A 25210-nucleotide genomic window follows, 5' to 3' on the forward strand; every position below is an offset into this window, starting at 1 on the left:
GTTTCAGAACTGAACCAGTGGTAACATCACGGTGAAGAAAACAAGCAATTTATGGAACTGTTGATGTTCCCAGAATCCCAGAAAATGAGCTAGTTATTTATTTATTTATTTATTTATTAATAGCTAGGTTTTGTTTGTTTGTGTGTGTGGGACATGCCCTATAGCCTTAGAAATTGTTGTCACTTTGGGGTCAAACACAGAAGCACTGAAACGTAAATGCGGATGCCTTATATCTCATCTAAGCCCTTGTGTTCCTTCCCCTCTCTAGTTCAATTCAAGTAAAAGAAGTTGTTGTCAGGAGCTTTTGCTACCAGCATGATGCAGTATGTGTGCTGTGGGGGACGACTCACAGCCCGATCCCCAGACTTTCAGAACTGGGGAACTCTCTGGTGGCTTTGCAAAGCCTGTACAGCTTGGCTTCCCCTCAGGTGTGTACTCAGGCTTCTTCTCTGGATGGGATTTGGGATGCAGCTAGGGTGTAATACAGAGAACCACAACTGGAAGATCTCAAATGGGAGCACAACTGCCCGCAGTGTAGGCACAGCTGCTCAAGGTCTATGAGATATCCTGGCCCAGAAAGTGAGTATAGGGCAGCAGTCTGTAGATGCTGTTCAGCAAGCAATTAACTTGGCTGCTCAGACACATTTTTGTTTGACTTTTCACTTGCTCTTAGCTAGGAACATGTCATCCTTTGCTGCAGAACTGTTTTTTCCAGCCGGCACGCCAATTACGTCCCTCTCGGGTGGAACGCTTGGGTGTGATTCACCGCTGCTCTTTTCCTGCAGCAGAAACAGATGGGAAGGTAGGCAGAAGAGTCTGTGAGTGCGATTGCTTTTGCTTATGCCATCTCAGGATTATCACAAGACTGACTGGTCTTTAAGCTTTTTCAGGCCTCGTGGCAGTCAGGCAGTGGTCAGGAAAGCCTTTGGAAAGTCCAGGCAGGCTGGAAAGCCTTTGGCAGGTATCTCTTTCATCTGCAGATGCCTGCATTACTAGGTGGAGCTCACAGTGTGTCCTGCAGTGGTGAGGATGGGAGGAGTGGAAAACTAAGCTGAACTATTTAGAGGTGGTAATCTCAGTGGTAAGAAAGGATGAAACAAGGAATGGAGGTAAGAGGAGGAGTTATCTCCATTGGACCTCTCAGCCTCGTTATGTCTTGCCTCAGTTGTTTGTCTGGTATTTTTTGTGCATTCGTCCTGTTGATGTCTCTGTCATAGGTTGCATTCCACATCTGAGAATCAGTGACGACAGCAAATGTAACCAGCAGCTTTAGAAACCAATGACTGTGCTCCAGGTTTCCATGTAAGATTATTTTTTCCCCTCCCCATCTTCACTCAGTCATCTTAACAAGGCTCAGGGACGATGAGTCTTCCTGACAAACGACTCCCCTTGGATCTCATCACAGTCTCATTGCTGGGACCCTTTATCAGATTAGTAGCCCTAACCTATTCATCAATATAGCAGCAGCTGAGGAGATAACTAGAAATCTGTTCTTTTCCACCCTGAATTAAAAAAGTAATATTTCAACAGTTTGCTGTGCTTGTACTGTTGGACATTTGACCAAAAAGGAGAGGCAATGCAGGACTGAAAAAGGGGCCTGGTGTTTAGGGGTACGACAGGTGGCATATTATAACCTCCATAACCAAACCTCTTTGCCTTCTACATTCAGTTTTAAATGGGCACGTCCCCACTTCCGACACTTCATACCATAACATCAAAACAAACAATTTACTCTTTAATAAAGAAGAGAAGCACGCAACACACCTTTTCAGCTCACCTCACAGCTGCAAACGTAAACCATGGATGCTGGTATGCAAGATATATTCTCTCTTGTGCGCCAAAAAAGAAGTAATTACATATGCCTTTGTTGTATGGCATAAATAGCTAATTTCATCACATTATTATGAAAAAAGAATAGAAATGTAATCTAAATGTGTTTTATATTAATGTACGGAGGCTGTAGGAAGAATATAAGTAAGATACATAGTATTGTCCATGCCCTAAGAAAAATATTGCAGCGTGATTCCCGCGGACGAGCTGTACCAGCCATTTCAAAGTGCATGCCGTTCAGTTGGATGGGTAGAGAGATCCCGGTAGTTTCTGCAAACTCTCTGCAACAAGGGTTACACCAGAGAAGCCAGAGAAGAGGGGCTACCACTGCTTCCTTGTTCTGCCAGCCCTGAGTAGGCCAGCCAGCACAACCGTGTGGCAGAAGAGGGAAAGAAGTTGTTTCTGGAAAATAAACTGGTATTTTTTCCTCTGTGAATTAACTGACACATGGCCAAACATTAACACATCACTCTACTGCACTTTACTCAGAAAGGTAATGAAGCACCATAATTGGTAAACATTTATATACTTTTACAGTATACTTGAAGTATTGTGTACTGCAAACTTGATTTCACCCAATATGTCTTCCTGAGAGTGGAAACTCATTTCATACTTCGCAATATGCATGTGTAGTTAAAATTATTTCTTCTAATAAGTACGACTGTATTTCTCAGCATTGTGCTTCATTTGCCGTTGTCCTAGCTCGTTGCTGGGCTTTGTTATGCCATGTAAAGGTTTCCTGTGACCTACATAGTTATGTGCCACCTGCAAACTTTCCCATCTTACTTTTCAGAAATATCTCTCAACTACAATGCCTCCTTTATAAATCTGCATTCTAATAACAGAACAAGTCAGATTTGGTGGAGAATCCAAATGACAAGTTTTAGTTTTAAAATAAACATTGAATTCTAGTTCATGAATCTCAGAACTTAATAAACCTTGTCAGTGAAAACATTGCTCTAGACTGTTACACTCTTAAGATGGCTTCCAAAGGCTAGGAAATGTGCTTTTTAGTTATATTATCAATGTGTTACAATAGTAATCATGCACAGAGTGACATAAAGTCCCATTTCTGTTAATTTTCCATAGAAGACAAGGGAGTTCCACATTTCTGTTTGGAAAGTGTGGCATAGCACCTGCCTCCATGAAGGCCCACCAGGTATGACTAGGATGAAGATCTGTGTAGGTGCTCAGCAAGAAGCATCGGATGGGAAGGAAAGTTGGACTAGTAAGATGATAGAAAAGGGTGACAAACTGTGCTGGAAGATGGATGTGCATCAGAAATATATCGGGAAAGTTAGTCAGAAATAATGTGTTATCTAACACATTCTTTAAAACATGGAAGTTTTTGTATCATTGGAGATGTCATAAAAGTAGAACAACAAAAACTGTGAGCTTTGGGCACTTACTAGCAGATAAATCCATTGAAGAGCCCAATAGCAGAGTGGAAATTCTTGTTAGGATTCCCAGTCCCACCAGGGAAGCCAGTCATGCACGGACCTCAGATTCTCTTGGCAGAAACTATTGCTGTGGAAAGGGTGGTCTAAATGGCAGTCTTTGATGCAGTTTCTCTGTCTGTCCTTGCTATGCCTATTTTGCAGATAAAGAACACAATTTTACGGAGAAGTTAACCCAGCATCACCCACAAGATCCCTGATATTATAGTGGGGAAAGGAGGGGGGAGGGAGGGAAGAAAAGACCTCAGTTCAGCATGAGAAAGTCCTATATTTCTTAGTATTTCTAACGCTCAGAGTAGCAGGCTATAGAGGCTTACATCAATTACATCAGGCTTGAAAAGAAGTGGAGTAAGAACATGAACTTAGTTGTCTTTATCTGAACAATAATTCCAGGTCTTAAGTCCTTCCGTCTTTCTGTGGTACGTTTTAACACACTTACTGTGTCTCTGCCTCGTACTCCTGTATAGACCAGATCAAATTTAACAAATGTATACAAAGAATGGCAGCTGACACTAATTTAATGTGCGGGAAGTTAAATACAATCACAGCTCCTAAAGGTAATGAAGATGATAAAAGTATGCAGAACTCTGAAGAAGTAAAGAGATTAAATGAGGCCGCACAGCTCCTTCATCTATAACTGCTGGAGAGCTGCAACAGTACTTTAGATACATTGGCTCTAGAGCCTAAAGGGATTTTTAATAAACCAAGTAAGCACAGTAGTCTATCTGATCCAATTGTCCTGCAATCCCTCAAGCTGCTGGGCTCTCTCATGAAAGACATTCAACAAATACTACCAAATACCCCTGCCCACACGTACAGTGCTGACCACATAGGTCTTATGAACTTCTCTGAATTTCAGCTAACTGTACAAAAGCAGTACAGTCAGCCATGCTTTGAATAGGAAACTTTAAAAGCATGATAAAACCCAAGTTGGTGGGTCCCGGGGGAATACACGCGAAAGATTCGTAAAACATTTGATTAAACATCTGTAGATGAAAGCGGTGGACTAGCAGTTCCCCAGAGAGGCTACTATGGCCGGCAGCTGACGGTAACTAACAGGAGACTGCAGCTGGGGCCTTTGCTGGCTGAGCCCGTAACAACCCTTCTCTGTAGGGCGGCAGGATTAAGGATAAGGCTAAGATAATGGAATTTGTGCATGCCTGGTCTGCTTGCTCCGCCTGACCAGAGCACTGATATCACTGCGACAGCTGCCTTCTCAACGCTCTCCCCTTGCAGCAAATGGTGGGCCAGTCTGTCAGCTGCATACGTATGCTTAACAGTGACATATTGGCAATTAAGGAGAGGATGATTCACATTTGTACTGTATACGGGTAAATAGTTCATGAAACACACAAGCATGAAATGTGGGGGTAGAGGAGCCTTGGTGCAATTCAAGGCAGTTTTAGCAGGATTTGTTTTCCCTTTTACAAGAGGAAAAAGAAACACTGTGAGTTTGAGATTAACATCTTTATTCTTATACTTGGAGTAGATTTGCAATGTTCACCACTTAGAATCTTGATTAAAGCAGAAATTCTGGCTGATTAACAGTAATCAATAACTAAACATTTATTACAATAATAAAATACAGATGAAAGATGCTAAATTTAAGTACTAAATTTTGAAAACCTCATCCATGGATTCTATAGTTGTAATAAAAGTCTGAAGCATTAGTGGCATTATTCAATTCTAGACCTGGGTCAGGCTGGTGGCTTGCTACCATTTGGCACATAAGGGCTTGACAAAACAACAATAAAACATTTATTTGAAAAGGGGAGTTAGTTAAACAACAGTTGTCATTGTAAGTCTGGAGAAATGGTGCCTCAATCTCACATAAAGTCTTTAAGAAAAATTTCAGTTTGTTTCTTTTTTTTTTTCTGAAGTGTTTTTCTGTCCTGTGGAACTGGAGATTGGCTTGTGATAACTGGTATATGGGCTCAAACACAAGGAAGAGACAGAAAGTGTTATTTTTCTATATCAAATAAACAGATGCTGAGATTAAAAAAAAAATTATGGCAATTCTAAACAACAACAACAAAAAACAGATAAAGAAGAAGCTGGAAGAGCTACTTTTCAGAAGGAGGTAGTTCCTACTAAGTGAGAACATCTATTGGAAGCATTTTACATCATTCAGACACTATTCACAACCCAGGTGAATTCAGCAAAGCTCAAGGTCTAGATTCAGATTTATTTGAGTCTGTGTTGCTAGACCCATTTGTGCAATTCCCAGGTTCTGTTCTTGAGTTTAATCACACTGCCCCTTTCTCTGCTGTTTACTGGTCTCATTCTCTATCCAGCTGTCAATTTGGAAAGACCAGGGAGTACATAACTAACTTTTTTTTTTCTTTACACTACTTACAATCACCATCTGCAAAAAAGTGAGATAAAGAAGAAATAATCTTTTAAGAGGGATTGTTGTTCTCAGCCACATCACCCCAAATATTTCTGCAGCTTCATTGGCTCAGGTACAGTAATCACCAGCGGGAAGGTGCGTTGTGCTGTGGTGTCAGTGCCAGCAGCAGGAGTTAGCGGTGTTGGTGCTCCTGTGCTGCTGCTCCAGCTGCCAGTCGTGCTCTGCAGGAGACACGCTGCTTCTCCCGACACTTGTTCTCATGGGAAAAAGGCAGGAAGGGCTTATGCCTCTTAGCTGGGGAACTGGCAGGATTTTTTGGTGTCTAGCATATCTTTAGGAAGCCCTGCCTATAAAACATTACTTGTAGCTCCACTGGCTCACTAGCTTTTAGTGCTTTTTGTAGCCCATGACAGTGGCTCTTCCCCGATCTTGGTGCATCTTTCACCTCTAGTTCTGCTCAACTTTTTCTTTTCAACTTTTTTTTTTTCCTTTGGCAAACACTAATTACAGAGAAGTTCCATTTCAGAAATTGATTTTCCAAGTGATATGTCTTCTGTATTTATTTTCTCGTGGTACTGTAATACACAAACTTCTTCAGTTTTCCTTTTTGCTTTAAAAATAAAAAGGAAGTTAAACAATGTCTTAAAGAGTGTACCATTTCAGAAATAATTTGTTCAGACCAGTAGAGAATAAACACTAGCTTTGTCAGCAGTAATAAGTACTTTTTAATGTACATCTTGAAGTTCACTAAGAATTTTCAAAAACTAGGAGTATATAATTCTTGCTTAATGCTTCTCTGGACAGTGATACCCATCCTCCCCATTACAGATGAATGGAAGAACTATTTCTTTTTCTCTGAGGCTGACTATACCTAATGCTCAGTGACCAGCTGTGAATGTGCTTTTGCAGAAATTAATACTGAGGCCATGATCCTCCTGTGTTTGTGCAATGACCTACGAGGTTGGGCCATGTCGTTGAGAGACACAGTTCATGGAGTTCAACTGGTTCACACTAAAACTGAATCAACACTGTTTGTCAATAGAATATTTAAAGAAAGTCTTTGTACCTTTCAGCATTTCTTCCTAACTGTGTACTGAAGTCCTCACAGAGTATACATATTATGTCCAGACACGAGTCAGGTTGGAGAATCAAAGGTATTAAATGTACTTGTGCATTTCTACTACTATTTTATATAATTTTAATAGAGAAAAAAAAAAGTAATTTCTGAATTTCTGCTTTAAACTTCCTGGCAAGCTCTTAAAATATTTCAGGGAAAATGTAACATGATTTGTTTGTGTCAGTCAAGTCTATTTCTTCTTAAATGTTGTATTTTCTAGTGAACTGGTGTGTTCTTAGTTTCCCCAAGGAGCTTAAGGTTTTAAAGGTCTTGAAGAACTTTCACAGTTGTAATTCTTTTCTCCTCCTTCCCTACCATTTCATTCTGTCATTTAAATTCTACAGTATCTAAGTATGATACTGCAGAGACAAAATGTCATTGACATTAAGCAGTCGTATTTTTCACATTAAGCTTTTGTAGTTTGTAAATATTCTCTCTGGTACCTGGCTTTTGATATTCACTGACTTCCTTTCAAGAGAACTATTGCATAGCAGTACACTTCTCATCATTAGCTTTTTTCGTGCTACATTCTGCCCCTTTCATGACTTGTCTTGTTCCAATTTTTTTTTTTTTTTTAAGACAGAAAAAAAAAGAATTCTACATTTAAGGACTGTAAGATCATGTTTGGTAGTGTGAGGTAGGACTTTGGCTACAGAGGGACATCTCTCCTCATTTAATTAATTCTTTTCCTTGACATTTCTCTCATGATGAGGCAAATTTGTTTGTGGTGCTTAACCTTTAAATATGCTATGAATTTTCAGAAGAGTCATGCAGTGTCCAAAAGCAACTGCACAAAACAACATTTAAACTCTCTCCCAACCTAGTAATGGAATTATGAAAATAATCTTTCTTCCTTTATCTTCCCTTCTTTCCTTCTTTCTTCTCTCTCTCTCGAGCCCCCCAGAGACTGTCAAAGTCAAACAAAACCGTACTAAGGTTCAGAAGAATAGAGGCAGGAATATCATCTTGAAAGTGTCACACCATTTTAGAGCTCTCAGTGGAAGATTTAAATATGGATTTTCTTAAAACTAACAAAAAATTATTTAGGCATTAAAAAGGATTCTTGGTGGTGTTAATGAGGGACTTATTTATTAATTTTTTTAACATTATATATGTCTTACTGTACTTACGTCAGTCCAGCACTGCCATCTTGTAGGGTCTGCCCAGACACTGGAAAAACTATGAATACATAGGGGTAAGGGGTACCTGAATGTGTTTGCACAAAAATAGGCATTAACTGCATTGTGCAACTCAATACTGCCACTGACCCCGAGCAGCAGAGACGTGGGTACCCACAAGGTGTTTTGTTTCCAGCAGGAGCTGAGTTATTCCTATAGAAGCCTAGAGCTATACACGAGTTCTACCTGACTAAAGAGAGGATAGGAAGATGAACAGCATCAGCTGGAAAGTAAACAAGTTAAATGAAATGTGGGAAAGCGGTAATGAAAAGTGGTTATTAAACAACTGCTGTCACCATGTAATCCTTGCAAAAACTGCCCCTGATTTATCATTTCATAGGGATCTTGCAGGCCAGTAATTACTGGAAGTTCTTATTTAATGAAGGTGAGAGCACATGGGAAAATTCCTGCTTATACTATTCCCACTGCCCCTCTCCTAGTGGAAACGTATGGCTGTGAATTCAGATATGAACCTCAGAGAGCTAGGTAAAAAGAACAGTTGAAAACAGATGGCAGCAGTTACAACTGGCATATTCCCAGTTGGTGGCTTTAGCATTTAGAAATGAGCATCTGTTCTTCTTCCCTATTGCAAAGTGGTTTTAACTCAGAGGTGTTAAAAATACGTAAGTTGCTGTTTTATTCATTTTTGCTGTTTACTGACTTTGATGACTTATATCGAATGAAAAGTACAATGTTTACCTGTGTGGCAGTGGAATCAAAACAGAAATACAGGTCTCTGATGCAGAACCTGAGGATGTAAAGTAAAGCATAAGGGAGAAGGGAAAGGGAAATGATGTAGTTTTATCCTAATGCTGGAAAAAAGGGGTTATTGAAAGATGAGGCTGTAGCAACATGAAGGTCCAACCTCTGTAACAGATTTCGGATGCTCTTTGTAAGTATCATCTTTCTTTTTTAATAGCTATTAATAAACTCTTGAAATACAGAAAAGAGTAATATACTTAACCATCTCACTACTGCATCCTCTAAAAGCACTGAAAATTCCAGTTCTGGCTTCAGAGAGGATCAATATCAGTGTGAGGCTGATTCTCACTTCATTAGACAATGGACTTTAAAATAGGGTGGAGCTAGGTATCATTAAAACTGAAAAAAAAAAAAAGCACCATTTCAGGTTAGGTATAGTTTATATTATCTATTTTTTCTAGCATCAGGTAAGATCTTTGTGAACTGCAAAAAGCATTCACAAACTCGATTTGTAAGACAACTCTATGAATATATTTATCCATTTTTAGCCAGAAATGGCTATGACAGGTGACAACCTTAATTTATTGTGACTGTGCATAAAATCACAGCAATTATGCTTTTAAGCCTGAGCCTTTGCTATTGAGTCTGGATGAGGATGAGGGTCCATCTGGATGGATCTGGCCATGGGATTAATTCTTCAGGGCACAATTCTTTGCATATCTTTTGGAACATTAATGCTTATTATAGGGACAATGCAAAAAGCTTTTCTGCTACAAAGTACTGAGAATGTGCTTGCAGATCATGACAGAGGTAGATGGGATTATTTTCTGATGCCAGACATTTAAAATTGAAAGATCAGAGGATAGAGTGATGGACAGCTGACCATCTGCCTGAAGGCTTCTCTCATCTGAGATATGTCAGGATTCTGTTTTATTATTTGTTCACTCAACATATATATTGAGGAAAGGGTGCAAATGAGTTGTTTCAAACTGTGACACTTTCAAGATGATATTCCTGTCTCTATTCTTTTGAACCTTAGAATAGTTTTATTTGACTTTGCTGGTCTCTAGGCCACTCAAACACAGTTCGAATGGAAGCCAGATAATTAAAATTGAATCCTGATAAATCTAGTTCGTGGAATGGAATTGGAAGATGTGATGCACCTGATGCTCGCTGTTTGGGTTTAAAAGTTTCTGTCCCTTTTGTTTGTTCACTTCCAGGCCCGTGGATCCTGTTTAATCTTGAGCTGTTTGCAGAGCAAGGTAAAATAAAAGGTACAATTTTCTCTATTCTGATTAAACAGGTATACAAGTCTTTCATCAGATGGCATCCTTGGAAGAGTAATGAAAATCTCTGATTCCTAGAGATGGGACTATTGGAAGATGATATTTGGGTAACCCTGCCAGATGTCACTGCAGGCTTTCCTGGGCTTTGTGATAGATGGTTAGATGTGAAGTGTTGAAGAGCAATTTTTGACACAGGACATATTTTATTCATATTTACTGTGTAAACCAGTGTGTTTGATTAATCTGCCAGTAGCATATCTGTTGCTCAGGTTCCCAGGAATCAGGTGATGGGCATATACTATAACTGGGAATGTAAGGAAATAAAAATAAACACGTCACCATTTTTCATTAGAAATTGGTGTTGAAGATTCTTGCTTCCCATCTATCCCTGATTTCAGTAGTTGAAAACTGATAATCTTTTCTAAGAATAACACAGTGCATTGCTTGCCGAGTCCTGTAATTTTATTGCTTCCCTTCCAAATTAGCTGAGCCCTTGAGTTGCATAGTAATAATGGTTCCTGAAATAACCATTTTTATTCTTTTAATTGAAAGAGGCTCACTGTACCTTTTGCCTCAAAATTCTGTTATTTTGTGATGCACTTAGTGGACTGAACATAAAATTGCAGTGGAGAAGGGGATGATCAGTAATAATTATTTACAAGTATGTCTTTGTGGTGGTTTATATCTTATATTCCATGAAAGTCTGCTTTTAATTTTAGTTCCAAAACACTAACTTTGCTAACCTGTATTCTTTGTCAAACACTTCTGTTGACTCAGAAGAATGTAAACTACTTCTTCCGTCTGCACTGTGGCAACTTCACTGCATTCGTCTTTGAACTGGGCTTTTATTATTTTTAGAAAACCTATGAGCCTCTAATGTATCACTATACATACAGGTTCTTAATTATATTCCTATATATATATATATAAATATATATTCTTATATATGCTGCTCTTCATTAACAAAAAGAGATGAATTAGCTGGTTGAAACCAAGATTTTTATTTTTGTTAATAGAAATATTTTGTGATTAAGTTAAACTAAGTGGAGGCAATTGTTTTTTAAAAAGGGATGTTTACCAAGAAGCTTGTGTACATTTATTTAATTTGGCTAGAAAACCAATTAAAATTAAACTAGTTCAATATTTTGCGTGTTGGCAAGGCTTAAGATGCATCATTGGTCTGAGTTGTCTAACTACCTCAACTGAAATTAAAAAAATGGAGTCTGTAATGGAAATTCTCTGCCCTGTAGATGTCTGTATCCTTCGCAGTTTGTGTACTTGGTATCACAGGCAGTAAGAAATTAGCATTACAGGGTAAGGCTGATTTGCATACATACATATGAAGACTATAACCAAGCACCATTGTCAGAAGAAATTTAGTCCTAAACCTTTAGCCTGCCACCTGGATTTCCACCTGATGGTAATATAGATAACTTTCTGTGTGTATTAATCATGACAATGGACCAAGGCCACGCTTTAGGATCGTGTTACATATTCATTTTGCAATTGCAGAGGTGTGGTATTTAACCAAAATCAGGTTATGAAGATCTTGAATCTTAGGCATAGTCCAGGCTGTCAGCATAATGGGATGAACTAGCTGCTTATGTCCAGATTCAGCATTTTGTCTGTCATAGTGATATAATCTTCGCTATCGTGGTTTACAGATCTATCTTTTCTTTTGTATCACAGGTAGCGCTACGACACCCCCATTTCTCTACAAATTACTATAGACACTGGAGAATAAGCAAGATATAAAATGAAGACTTAAAAATTACTGGCATTAAGTGATAATTAGTGTCTATACATGATAATGGGAACATTTCAAAATGAGGACTAAGTAGCTATGCTATATATTTAAATGACTTTCTAGAATACTGGTACAAATCACTGGGCAAGTTCCTGCTTGTTTCTGCAGGAGTAAGCATATGTGAGAGCATGTGTGTTTCAGTGTATATGTGAGCATGTGCATAGAATTAAGCAATTTGAAATAAATTATTATATAGAGCTAAGTGTGATTTTTGTGTTCATGTCTCTGAATAAATTGCACACATTTCTGTCTGTTGATAAGGAAAATTCAAAACATTACTTAACAGTAATTACTGACTTCGTGATACTGTTGCAACCATTGACTGGAAGGGTTAAATTGATAAAATCAGACTGTTGATGTGAATGTTTATGTAAAGTGCATTTGATTTCTGTGGATATCCAAACAAGTCATTCTCATATTTGCATATGCTATGCATTTGTACTGGTAGAATCCATTTGGATTAGTCTGAGCCAAGAGAGAAAATAATAACTGTCAATACACAGTGGTGTTGTGACAATCTTATCCTTCAGGCTCTTTCAGATGGGTAACCTTGAATTCCTTCTGCTTTATTTCCCCACACGTGCAAGTTTGATCGCTGGGTTCCCTGGCCAGTGAAACCCAATTAGAATTCTAAATAGAATTAGGAAGCAGCTGCTTTCCGTTCATCGCAGACTTGCAAATGGAATAAGTATTTCAAGAGTTATATACATGTCTGTAGTTGCAAATGATACTGAATCAATTCTGCCACTGACATAGTGACGGAGGTGTCCAAAGCTCCTACAGGAGCTCAACGAGGTTTTTTCTGTCTTATGCTTATATACTGCCAGGAGCAGCGTGAAGCAAGGTTAAAGCTAGCCCAACTTGAAAATGGTGGCTGATTTCTGAAGATCCACCTTTAAGATGAGGATTTTTACTGACAGTCTTTGTAAAAGGTTGCAGAAGGAACATCAGAAGAAAACATGTGAAATAGTAAGCAAGACTTGATACTCCAACATCAAGCAAAACTTCTCTCAGAGTCCCTTTTTACAGTTGCTCTGGTTTAGGATTGTCCCTCAAATTCCCAAATTCAGGGATGTTAGGCTGACAACTCTCACTTTGTCCTGGTATGCCTAATTGTTGGTTTGCATCGTAATTGGGGTGAGATGACACTCATGGGGGTGGACCCATGATGCAATTCCTATGTAGGCAGAGCTTCATATGAACTGACCTCCCTGAGGGAGCTCATACGGTCCCTGCAATATATCTCAGGCTAGAATGTCATAGAATGATAGAATCATAGAGTTGTCTAGGTTGGAAGGGACCTTTCAGATCATTGAATCCAACCATCAGCCTAACTCTGACAAAACCTATCACTAAACCATATCTCTAAGCACTATTCTGTTAATTTTTATTCCTGGATTTTCATGTAACATTTATCGTGACAGGACTAGCATATCTTTGTTAATACTTAAACCTATTTGTTGTAATTATATTAGTACCTTTGCTTCTTGTTTATTTGTTTTGTTTTGGGTTTTGTTTGTTTGTTAGTTTGTTAGTTTGTTTTTTGTTGTTGTTGTTTTTTTGTTTTTTGTTTTTTTTTAAATATTCTTATAGTGTTGTATCTATTTCTGGAAACAATGTGATAGATCTTCTAAGATATAGAGTAGCCTCTAAAGATGCCTGCTTTTCTTTTGCCTGTCTAAACATCAAGTCTGTTTTTTTTGTATGAGAATAGTCACTTAGCCCTTCTAATTCCATCATGTCTCAAGAAAACAGTCCTTGGTGGGTTTTCTTGTGGTTACCAATCCACTTTAAGAAAGAGAGGAAAAAGGAATTGCAGGGAGACAAGTGGTCTGAAACCTGCAAAGGGTTTTGACTAGGAGCCAAAAGAAAAAGCTATTTCTTCACCAGTGAAATCAAATTCAGGCTGATAAAGATGAAACATACAGTGCTTGGGTTTGTTTGCATTTTTTATTTATTTGGTTGATTTATTTCCAAGGAAAATTTGATAGAATCTAAGATGGAATTTTCCATTATTCATTGTCTGGGCTTAATACAAACTTTTAATAGAGCTCATGTATTAAATATGGATGAAAGGAACTTCTTGTAGTAAAGTTGATTCAGAGATTACATTATTTCATAGCTGCAAAAAGGGATCCATTAATAAGATGTCAGTATTAACCTGTGTGTTATTTGCTATATGGTCAGATTTAGATACCATCTGAAATTGGTTGAAGTAATTTTAGACAGATGGTTTTGCTCTTTTGAAGGCCCTTTATGGTACCTGGTGTCATTATGCTGTGCAATGAATTCTGCAGCATGAATTTTTCTTCACCCAGCACTCTCCATAAAGGGCAGCGCTCGTGGCTGTGCTTCTGAGCGGTGTCCTTTCCCGCTCCCCTTTGCTCTCAGACAGCAATAATTTATGCCGTCCTCTCCGTGGTTACAGATAGTCTCCTCTCTGTTTGTAGTAGGCAGGCTCCATGCAGAGCAGCCACCACAGTCGGCCTCTGCTCTCCTGTTTGTGGAGGGGAATAAACCACCTTGTGGGTCTTCCCCCACAACAAAAGAAGCCAGATCTCGAGGCAGGTTTATCCTCTACCATCAGGCTGTGAAAAGGCTGGTGGCCACAGTTAGTGAAGGGTCACAAGGGGCTAGTTTTTGTCATCTCACCCCTACACCATGCTGTTGCGAGGGGTGGGAGATGTCCCGTCTCTGCTCCTGTCAGTCTACACTGCAGGCACAGAGAAGACTTCTCCTCTCAGAGAGGGCTACTTACAAGTAGTCCTCTTTCTCTTAGAGCTGCTGATTAAATGCCACACGAAAAGATCCCAAGGTGGAGCAGGTTTTGTTTTTGGGATACTGTCACTCTCTCAGCAAGAACAAAGCAGCTCCGAATTGCGTAGCAGAGGTGCAACGAGGTTTGGAAAGCAAGTGTGCATGAAAGCAGAAAAATCTTTGAGGGAGTGGACTTCGAGGTTGTCATGGTAGTAGTCACACGGGTATAACTGTGACCAGCTGTGACCAACTCAGGACCAAGCTAGCAGTGAGAAAGCAGGAGAGGCTCTGGCTCACCCATCCCTATCCCTCCTACCTCGAAACCTTCACATGCTGCAAGGTGACCCTCGTTCAAGGGAGTACAGTTATATGACCCCCTCACTTAGCTCCTTCCTTCCTGCAAGTCCTGTCAAACTCATTCCTCTCCTTAGGTGCCAAAATCAGAATTTTGCATTTAAACAAACGGTGGCTTGACAGCTGGAACATAGGTATTGGCGCTTGTTGCAGCCCGCCTGTCTGCACCTGCAGTGATTCGAGGCCTCAATGCCACTACTGAACTTGTTGTATAAATCAGATCTCCAAAAGAATGGGGGGAGGGAGATTTTATTGTCCTCTCTACCGTATTGTTTAGAAAAGTGTCCAGAAAGGCTTAGTAAAAAAAAAGAAAAAAAAACAAATAAAAGGGACTGAGTGCCCTGTGTTGTACAATCTACCGTTCTGCTTGTCTATTTGGTTTTCTTTATTTTCTTTCAACCATATGAGTAACCTCACCTCTTTGTGTTCGGCAGCTGAACAAAATGCACAGTGTTATATTCAGAAGCACCCACTCTTTCCTTACAGCTTTTATGACAAAGCTGTCCCTCCACATGTCCGTGTTGGCCTCTGACCTGACACGTTTACTTCAAGTAAACATGCCAGATGGCAGAGAAAAGTGGCAGGGCAAAGAACAGCCCTCTGGGGGCCAGGAGTCACGAAATCCTTCTCCACAAAGCAAACTTAAAAGCAACAATTTCAACAAACGCCTTAGAGCAAGTTCACAGCTAGAACGAAAGGAGATGAAGAAAAAAAAATAAGCAAAAAAATCCCCAACACAACTCTCCTGTTACATATTTTGTTTCTGTACCGCCAGCTACATTAGTAGTAAAAACAAATAAAAATATGAGTGATCATTAGGGAAGACAGACAGATGGACCGAGTTTTTAGGCAGAGAGGTGGAGGCGGGCTTGCATTTGGAGATGAGCGTTCATTCAGATCTGGAGCTTGAATGTTGCCGTGACCCCTGCAATATTTCCTGCCTCCCTCTCCCTCCGCGGGGGCACTGTCAGAAGAAAAAGGGGTGAAGTCGCTGCTGCCAAGCCCGTCGGTCTCCCTTGCACAGAGGAAAAAGTTGAAATCAGGGGACACCTGGCGCTCGTGGGGCTGTTGCCTGCAGCCGGTGTGACAGCGACAGGCGCTGCAGGGAAGAGTGGTGCGGAGAACAAGAGGAGCAAAGTTCAGGGAGCGAGAGGTGCCTCCAATTAGCCCATCTGACACAGCAGGAGGCAGCAGACACATTTTATGGCGTAAGTTGCAGCCCCAGCTATCTGGCCTGGCACAAGATGGTACTTCTACTGACAGACAGAGCTTCCCTTACACCCCGTGTTTGCCATCCCAGCGGCTTTGTGGTGGACAAGGTGGAAATGCATTCAGTTCATTAAGATTTTTAACTTTATCCCGAAAGACATGCAGATCCACATCCTCAGCCCACCTCTTGTGCATCAAAACCCGTGCATTTATTCCCATTTGGATGATCAACGCTGGATTCAGGCAGGGACACGACAGCTTCTAGTCCAGGGCCAGGTGATGATTTAGTTGCCTAGATATAGAATCAGGTGCCTTAAAATAAGTCTCTCTGCCGCATCCTTCTTTTCTGAAATGTTACGGACGGCCTGACCCATGCACAAAAGTCAGCACACCTCATAATTCGAATGCAGCCTTTATAACTAGTTCTCTAAAAAGCTTTCTTTCCTTGTCAGCCCCAGAGCACTTGACTGTAAGAGGTAACTAGCCATTGATTTTTCTTTTGCTTTCCAGGTAGAGAGGCAGGAACGAGCCGGGCAGAATTGCCTTCCCAAGGCCCAACCACAAGCACTGCAGCACATCAGCTGCTCTCCTCCCAAATGCCTTTGCTGTGTCCTGAGATGCCCCCGGGGAGGAAGGGGAAGCTGGGTAGGGATGCGGACTGCTCCCCACGTAGCTGGCCATGGGCTGCTCCCTCCGGTTCCTGCACAGTTCATCTTAGCTCCTCCCACGGCCATCTTTTTTCCTGACCGATGCTTTGTTCTCTCATATTAAACCGTCTCACTTCTGCCGGCAGAAATAGCTATGAATATGACAAGACCAGGGGACCTTGTCCTGCAGCTAAGGTACCTGCTTGTAGTTCGGCTGTCTTCCCTGAAATAATGCCATTAACCCTCCTGATTACCTGACCCACAAACATATTGTTTTAAAAAAATAACTGCACCTGTAAGATCCATAAAGTAAGCGAAAGAGCACATTCAGTAAGGTCTTTAAACTTTCAATATGCATTGAACACATACTTCAGCACAAAAGTAATTAACTTTTTAGATACAAATGTCCCATTCTTCCCACGATAGATTTAACTGCTGATATTTCTTAAAATTGGGAATTGCAAACTTTTAATTACAATAGGAGCTAGGCAGGGAAATACCGTCACATTCTTTTAATTGAAAGGAGATATTCTCCCCTCATTTGTTATATAAAACATTTTAGTTTTTTAAACAAAATCTAGAGATAGTAATTGTTATTTCATAGGCTTATTTTAGATTAAGAAATTGCCTTTGATCATTTAATTTCATGATTGTTCATGACTACATAGTTTTGCTTATGTACTGCACATGATTGTGCAAAAGATCTGTAATTATTTGTTGTGATAATGTGTGCTACATTTAAACACAAATGTCAAATAAAGCAGGACAGCTGCTTTGCAGAGTCAACTCTAAAGGACCCCTTGAGCATGCTGAAGCACAGAGGCAAAGAGGGCAAGGTGTTAGCCTTATCTTCTGCTGAAGTGTCTTCCAATACGGTTGTCATGAGTGGTGTAAAAGAAACAGTGGCACAAAACCTGTGGCAAGAGGACTCGGGAGTCTGCAAGTCATTGCAAATCTCTCTTAGATGATGTGACAATGATGTCTGTAAGGAGCCAACAAGACAGGGGATATGTTGGCACTTCCCTGGTTTAGCTCTGTTAAGAAAACCCCATGGAGATGCATTTGAAAAGGTGGCTGTACCTCTTCCACGTTTTCTGTACAAACCGCTGTCTTTCATAAGCCCCCAAACTGCAGTCAGACTGTTTTCTTAACTGACTGCCCGATGCAGCCTTCCTGCTTCTGAGCTATTAGGGTGCACTTGAGATACGTGTTGAAGTTTTCCTCACAGGAAGGTTAAAAGCTCGCCTTTTGGAAAATGAAAGCAGAGATTCTCATATAATTACACAACGGCATGGGCTGGATATTAAAAAAAGCATCAGCTATCATGGGACTTGAAATAGAAATGTAGCACTACCGATACTCTGGGACCCCAAACCTCTGAAAACTGGAGCAGCGAGTGGCATGCCCTGCTGGCGCTACTGCAGCGCTGCAAGAGGAGCACGAGTGTCCTGTCACAGCCCAGACTCCAGGGTGAGGGCCGGGATTCATTAGCCCTTCAGGGTAAGTCAGCAACGCCCCTTCTGGAGGCAGAAACTCATGTAAACTACTGCAGAGTCAGTGACCAACCCTCACCGTGGCATCTGACTTGAGAAAATCTGGAGGGAACATGCGGAAATGAACATTTCACAGCAATCTGGAATAATAACATGAAGGCAAAGATCTTTCAGGCCAAATACTTTAATGTGAAGAATGCAAGTTTATGTGCTGTTGCCAATTTGCATCTAACCCATCTCAGATAGCCTTTTTAGTGCTGGATTTTTTTGTCATCTTACTGTAAGCAAATGAAAAGGTGCACCACTATGTGACTTATTGTTTTCTCTGGTATGAAGCTTCTCATTTAGCCTTGGCTGAACAGTGTTTCTGGTTACTTGGCCACCAACCAAGTGCTATAATTGGGGATTTACTGTTTCCTTAGCCACAACAGGGCTAAGCATCAGTGTACAGAGCACTCCTGTGCTGTGTGTCCTCTTGAAATGTAAGTTGTTTGCTGCTGAGTGTCCTTTTCCCCTCAGCTTTTCCAGGGTCATGGAGAAGCCAAACTGGATTTCTGGGCAGTTTTGGAGGCATTCTTGAGTGGTGCAGGTTGGGATGAGGTGAGGGAATTACGCAGGCTCTCTGCGCAGGAAGTGTCTCCATGGGGCTGGTCTGCTGCGGGAAGAGCTGCACCTCTCCTTACACGTTTGCAGGGCATCTGTGTTAGCAGAGCAATGTGCTCAGAGATGTGCCTGGCAGAGAGGACAAGAAATCAGTTCCCCAGGCAAGAACTCGGGAACCATTGAGACGGACTTGTTCGGGGGACCAGGAGCTTTGAGCCTTGCTTTGCAATGAGAGGCTGAGAGGTGTGGGAGTGGGGAGACCTGAATAGCGCCGGGGGCACGTGGGTGGCTGGGTTTGAGCAGAGGACAGAGGATGTCATGTTCGATTGATTGGGAGGACCAATAATATAATTTTCCTCAAACATTGCAGTAAAAATTAAAATTGCTGTCCCTGCATTGATATTGTTATCCCTGGGCTAGAAACTATTTTCCTCCTAGGAAGAGTGAATCTCATAAGAATATATGAAACCAAATAAAAACCCTGATGATAAAAATAGAACCATCACAGACATTTTACAATATTGCAGAAAACACTAATCAAGCTAAAATAAGGTGCTTGGAAACTCGAATGTTTTCCTTGTGGGAAAGGTGCCCAAACTACTCAGCCTTCCAGTCCTTATACCTAAAATTACTGATGAAATTCTCATAATCAAATTAATAATTGATACACCATAATAGTTTTGTATCTTAAAACATTTGGCTGAGATTGACGCAAATGGTTGTGACTAGGGAATGCTCAATGCTGCTAGTGCCCAGCGGTTGTTAGCTAAATAGAAACATCACTCCTGGGTGTCCCAGCACTTCTAAGCATCCAAATACCACGAATAAATCAGTTTCCTACTGTACACTGAGCTATATTTGGAACAAGTTTGTTTGCAGAAATTGTAGCTTCAGCTGCCTGTGCATTTATGAAAAATGAATAGAAGTTTTACCATTCAATAGACATTTTAATGGCAAAAAGTTGCTTAGAAATAGAGCTGGTCAAATGGCATCCACAAATACCCTATCTGCAGTTTTTTCTCCTATCAGTGTTTGAATAAATTTTGGTTCTTAAAACTTGCAAAGCATTATTTTAAATAATGGTACCCCGTGATCCTCGCAATAATCTGAAAGCTATAGTAGAGATGTTGCAGGACTGGAAGCTGCTGTTTGGTCTGCTCATATTGTTAGCAGGAGGTTTTGGGTAGCACTCATTTATCACAAAGTCAATGTCTTCGGCCTTTGACCTTCAAAGGCTCTAGATTGTCTTTTGATATATGATGGCTCAACACTTGCAAGGCTGTGGTACCTACCGGAAAGTATTAGGTCAACACCTGTTATATGTTTAGAAATTGCTGTTTTATTCCTTTATATATAGCCATACCACAGAAGTGACGAGCACAGCTAAGGCCATTTACTTCCTTTCTCCTATTAACCTCTCTGAAATGCAAGAGATGGGATCACAGGCCCGTCCCTTTGTGCACTGCCCAGCGCCACAGACTCCTGGCAGCAAGTATGAATTGCACAGTGCAGCTGCCTTTAGCCCACTTTAGACTGTCTGAATGGAGTTCGTAAATTTTCTTGGTAAATGTCTGGCACAGCATCTTCAGAAACAAATACTGGGTCAGTATGGCTCTGCCTGGGGCATTGCCTTTGCCTGTGATGGTTGGAGGAAGAGAAGAGAGGAGGGAGCAATATGCTTCAGTTTTGCTCCCGGCCACAGAGGAGTCCTGGAGACTGTAAATTGCTAGGAAACAAATAGAAGATGAAGAATTCACATCTTGGTGCTATGTCGAGGTTGACCGTGTTCCTTTGTGTTGTTTTTTTTTTCTCCAGATGCTCCTAATTTGTGCTTCACATTTCCCATCTGACATACTGTTGACCCTAACAGCTACACATATCATGACATTTAAAGTAAAAGAAAAGGCTGAAATCTTTTTGACTGCCTCCTGAGTCCTGGAGTCCTGGTGAAAGAGGGACTTACTACTTGTTTTCAGGTTTTCTTTCACAAACATGAAAGTCAGAGACATAGTGAAATGAGATTTTCCCATACTGCAAGACTACAGAAGATGCATCTTGAAAGAAACCAACAAGTTGTAAGCAACTAGTGAGTGGCGCCAACCTACTGAATCACCAGACCACCTCTGAACGACATTTTTATTCCTTTGCTTTACAGAGTGTATGGGTTTTTTTTCCAGTCCAGTCGTATTTGTATACTGTTGGTTCACCTTTGGGTGGAAATCATTAAAAGTGTACAGACTGTAATGAAGCCAGGCCTCGTCCAGTTTAAAATGATAAGCAACAGATTTGCCAACAATTTATGAAGCCAGGGGAGGCAATGCTCTTACACACTGTCTCATTGTACTCAAGTCATGCTGACTAAAAAGTCATGAGTTGGGTTTTTCCTTGTAGCTGTCCCACTTACACCTCGTAGTTCTTTTCCAATGTATGATTAAAGAAGGTTTATAATTTTACCAAAGTTATATTTTCACTCCAAAAAATTTCATTTTCATTCAAACTTGTGAAAACATTTCTTTTCAGGAGAAGGGCCTCAAGTACAAAGACAAAACACAGCCACAAAGGGACCAAGGAAAAGTATTTTCCCTGCCAGATTTCAGCTGTACATAGTTAAAAAGTATAGAATGTCTGTAAGATTTATTTTATTTCTATATACCGTTATAGATGTTTAAATTCGTGCTAGTTGTTTACGCTCACACTAGAAGCATGGACCTTGGTTGGATATGTGGAGTATAAAGTAGAGGTCACACCTTTCCCTCCGAAGTTAGCAGCCTGGAAGATGTAATGTGTATTAATTAATACTTGGAGAAGTGGTGAGGTAGAAAGGAGCAGAAGAAACAACATGTTGTTCACATCTTCACACATGGCAGATGTGACACCACCACCAAAACTCACAACCTTAGAAGATGTCTTAGAACTTCCAAGTGTTGTGATTTATCCGAAGTATGTGGAAAGAAGTGGAGGTCTGAAAATCTCAGCTTCCCATTTTTTATTGTCTTAAGTTTCTAGACTTTAAAGTTATAATGAGAAGTTTGTAATGCAATGAGGAAATGAAAAATAAAACACCAACAACTCACTGAACTAAATTCAAAAGTCATCAAGTTGGACTCGATGATCCTTATGATTCCCTTCCAACTCGAGATATTCTATGATAAAAGTCAAAAAGTATATCTGTTTATTAAAGAAGCCCCCACATTATTTAAAAAAAAAATCTTAGTTTTTTGGGCAGAGGAATAAATTCTTCATTGGAATAGAGAAAGTGTATATGACACTTGTTTTCTCTACTACTTGGAAACTGCTTGCCTAATTTGCCCTGAAATTAAAATATAAAAATAAAAAACTTCCTTTGGCAGGTCTTAAGCATGTATGTTAGCTCAAATTCAATAAACACGAGCAACTGAAATATACATATTTTGAAAACATTCAATCAATTGCAACTGTTTCTCATAGCAACGTTGTATTTTAAGAGATCATATTATTAACGTTTCTTCATTGTAACTTAGCAAAGTGTAACATTTCTTCTGTTATAGCATCCCAGAAATTGAAAAATTCATTCCTTTCTCTCCTATCATTCCCTTTAAGAAAGAAAGGGGAAGTGAAAGGTGCTTAGAGTCTGGGAAATGGGTAAAGAACAACAAATACTGAAAAACTGGAATATTCAAATATGAGTGGGAAGAAGGAGGTGAAAATCACAGAATTCCCTTGGGAAAGGGTCAAAGAAAAATATTTTAGACAAGTTGCTTGCTAGAAAAGGGATTGTCCTTTACCATAATTTTTGCTAAGTCCTGTGAGTTTTTGCTTATGAGTCTACGAGTGAGTTTTTGCTCCTGCAGTTTTCCTGAGAATTAGCAAAATTCTTAATAAGCTCAGTACAAGTGGTATTCTTAATACAGTGCAGTAAACTGAGACAAAGGGCCAAAATCTTCACTCTTCTTTGCATCAGTAAATGCAAAACACAATTGTCAGGTAGAGTTATTGATTTCCTGTGAAACCTGTGGAGTCTATGGGGCAAATTCTGGCTAATGGGTTTTCATTTTTGTGGGAGATTCCTCATGATTAATTCTTTCATACAAATGAACTTTTAATTCTAATATTTTTATATTTTTTCCCTGCTCAGTGGCACCCCCTTAAAAGGGAAGAAGAAGTGAAATAAGATTTTTTTTTTTTCTATGAATAAGCAATATGGCAATTTGTAATATGTTTTTCTTATATTTGACTGTCTTCTACAAAATGTCTGTGCTTTCACATTGTTTCTTTCTTTTGCCTTGTTTATATTGCTGTTTGCTCAGTTTCCATTGAATTCTGCAAGCAATATTTTTTATGGTAGCTACCTGGCAAATTCTCTGGAAAATTAGAATGACACAGTGTCTTATATTGTAGTGACAGGGATTACTTTCTGTCTCTTCACAAAATCTTTTTGAGATCACAAATGTAAAAATTGACAACTTAATGATCTACAGATATCTCAGTCCATTATCACCTCAGGAATTCAATAATCTCTTGATAACATGGTTACAATAATGTGTATCACCTATACTGTGACACAAGATAAGTTTTCTGTCTATGCAAAGCTGTTTGTTTTACTTACCTTTCTTTTTAAAGCTCATTTTGGGTCAAGAGCTATTGGAATCTCATGGTGGGTTTGTTCGTTTGTTGTTTTGCCCCCCCCCCCCCCCCCCCCCCCCCCGAAAAAATGAAGTGCTTATATCGTTTCCTTCATTAAATTGGCTAGAGGATAAGTGCCTGGACCCCAAAAATCAGAATCCATTTTTACAGTGAACTGACCCTTTGACAGCAGCGTGCCTGAGGGTAAAGTGGTCTGGGACTGCTCTGTCATTTCTCAGCACAAACGCTTTAAGCTGGCAGATGATGCATGTTGTTTTGTGTAAGGGATGCACCTCCCACCCCAGTCTTTGTTATGTTTATTACAAGAGCAAAGGGTTTAATTGTAAGTCAGGACAAGAGGGAAAACTCACCTCAGCCATATTAAAGCTGGGTTAGTATATTCTGAAGGACATCAGCAAAATGTCTTAATAATGATGTAGAATTCATGTTTATAGTAGTGTGAATGAATGAGATTATTTATCGGAACAATGTTAGCTTAGGTTTATTTAGTTGGGTTATTTTTAAGCTAACAAAAATTAATAAAAATATTAATAATTTTCCAGATAGTCTTTCAGTGTATTCTCTGGTCTTTTGCAGCCCAGCATTGCATAATGCTATTGAATTATGGTATTAAAGTGTGAAGAAAGTTGCAAAAAATCAGCCTATGTAGCTTTACAGTATTTTTCTCAATTGATTAGGAAGGGCTTTTGTACTCTAGAGCAGATGTTTGAAATGGAACAAGGGGAATGGTCTGTATTCATTAGTAAAAGAAGGTTATAAATTGTGGTGAATTTCAAATAGAAATAAAATTATAGACAGATGAGGGAGAGAAAATATAATGTTCTTCTATATGGTAGTGTACATGTCACCTTAAGCCGTTGCTCTATACAATCTGCAGGGGTTTCTAAAGCAAGCATACAAGAAAAAAAATGGAAGTAGCTGCCTCACTATGGCTTTATGCAATCACATTTCACAATACTGCAAAATTAGGCAGTGTCCTTTCCAGCTACGTTACAAGAAGGGAAGCAAAGATTCAGAATTCAAATGGCAAACATGCAGTCTCCCAAACTTTGAATTTTAAACTGATTATTTACCTAAGATATTCTTGTAGCGTTCGCCCTCCCGGGTCTATAACTGTGTATCTGGGGAAACATTATCCCACATCTGCCTACTGGAGGGCTATGACACCTCTTCCTGCAGCATATGGTGTTATGAGCCACCATCATAGACGGGATATGGAGCCAGATGGACAGGTCCTGTACAAAACTGTAGTTTGTGTGGGGATGCGCACAAACTTAAGAGGTGATTTTGGGCACAACTAGTATTACTGCACATACTCCTCTGTAGAATCTTTCTTAGGTAAAGTGTAATAACAGTGTTTCTGCTAATGACTTTAAGTGCACACACATTTTCTTTTTCCCCACAATGACAAGCAACAATTTCCTTCTACCTTTTGTCCTGGTGCCAGTTTTTACTATGCTGCTCATTTAGTGGTGTTGAATGTCCAAGTTATTGATTCCATTGAATTGTACGTGCATTTAAAAAAAAATAACCTGCAGGTCTGTTTTCTCATAAATTGGTAGAGAATGCGTATCTGTCCATATAATTAGAAATTATTATTACAAATTAGAAAAGGTCTTATGTCTAAAATCAGAGAAATACTTTGAAAACCCTCTGAAATGTGTTTTTTTGATTACCAGAGATTAGTTGGCACTAGTACTTGCTTATTGCAGATAGCTGTAAAATATCAGCATTTATCAGTTAACTACTTTTGCTGACTTTCTATGGAAAACAACACAATAGTGGTCTTGAGCACAT

At 39.8% G+C, this 25210-nt stretch overlaps 1 long non-coding RNA gene across 1 annotated transcript; it reads left to right on the forward strand.

Moving 5' to 3' along the window:
- Positions 1–8649: 8649 nt before the first annotated feature.
- LOC134508171 (uncharacterized) lies at positions 8650–11881 on the forward strand. The gene is made up of 3 exons (XR_010068993.1): positions 8650–8824; positions 9855–9908; positions 11610–11881. It is a non-coding gene; the product is annotated as an uncharacterized LOC134508171 (long non-coding RNA).
- Positions 11882–25210: the final 13329 nt, after the last annotated feature.

The sequence above is a fragment of the Chroicocephalus ridibundus genome, chromosome Z (assembly GCF_963924245.1).
Source record: "Chroicocephalus ridibundus chromosome Z, bChrRid1.1, whole genome shotgun sequence".
In the NCBI taxonomy this organism is placed as follows: Eukaryota; Metazoa; Chordata; class Aves; order Charadriiformes; family Laridae; genus Chroicocephalus; species Chroicocephalus ridibundus.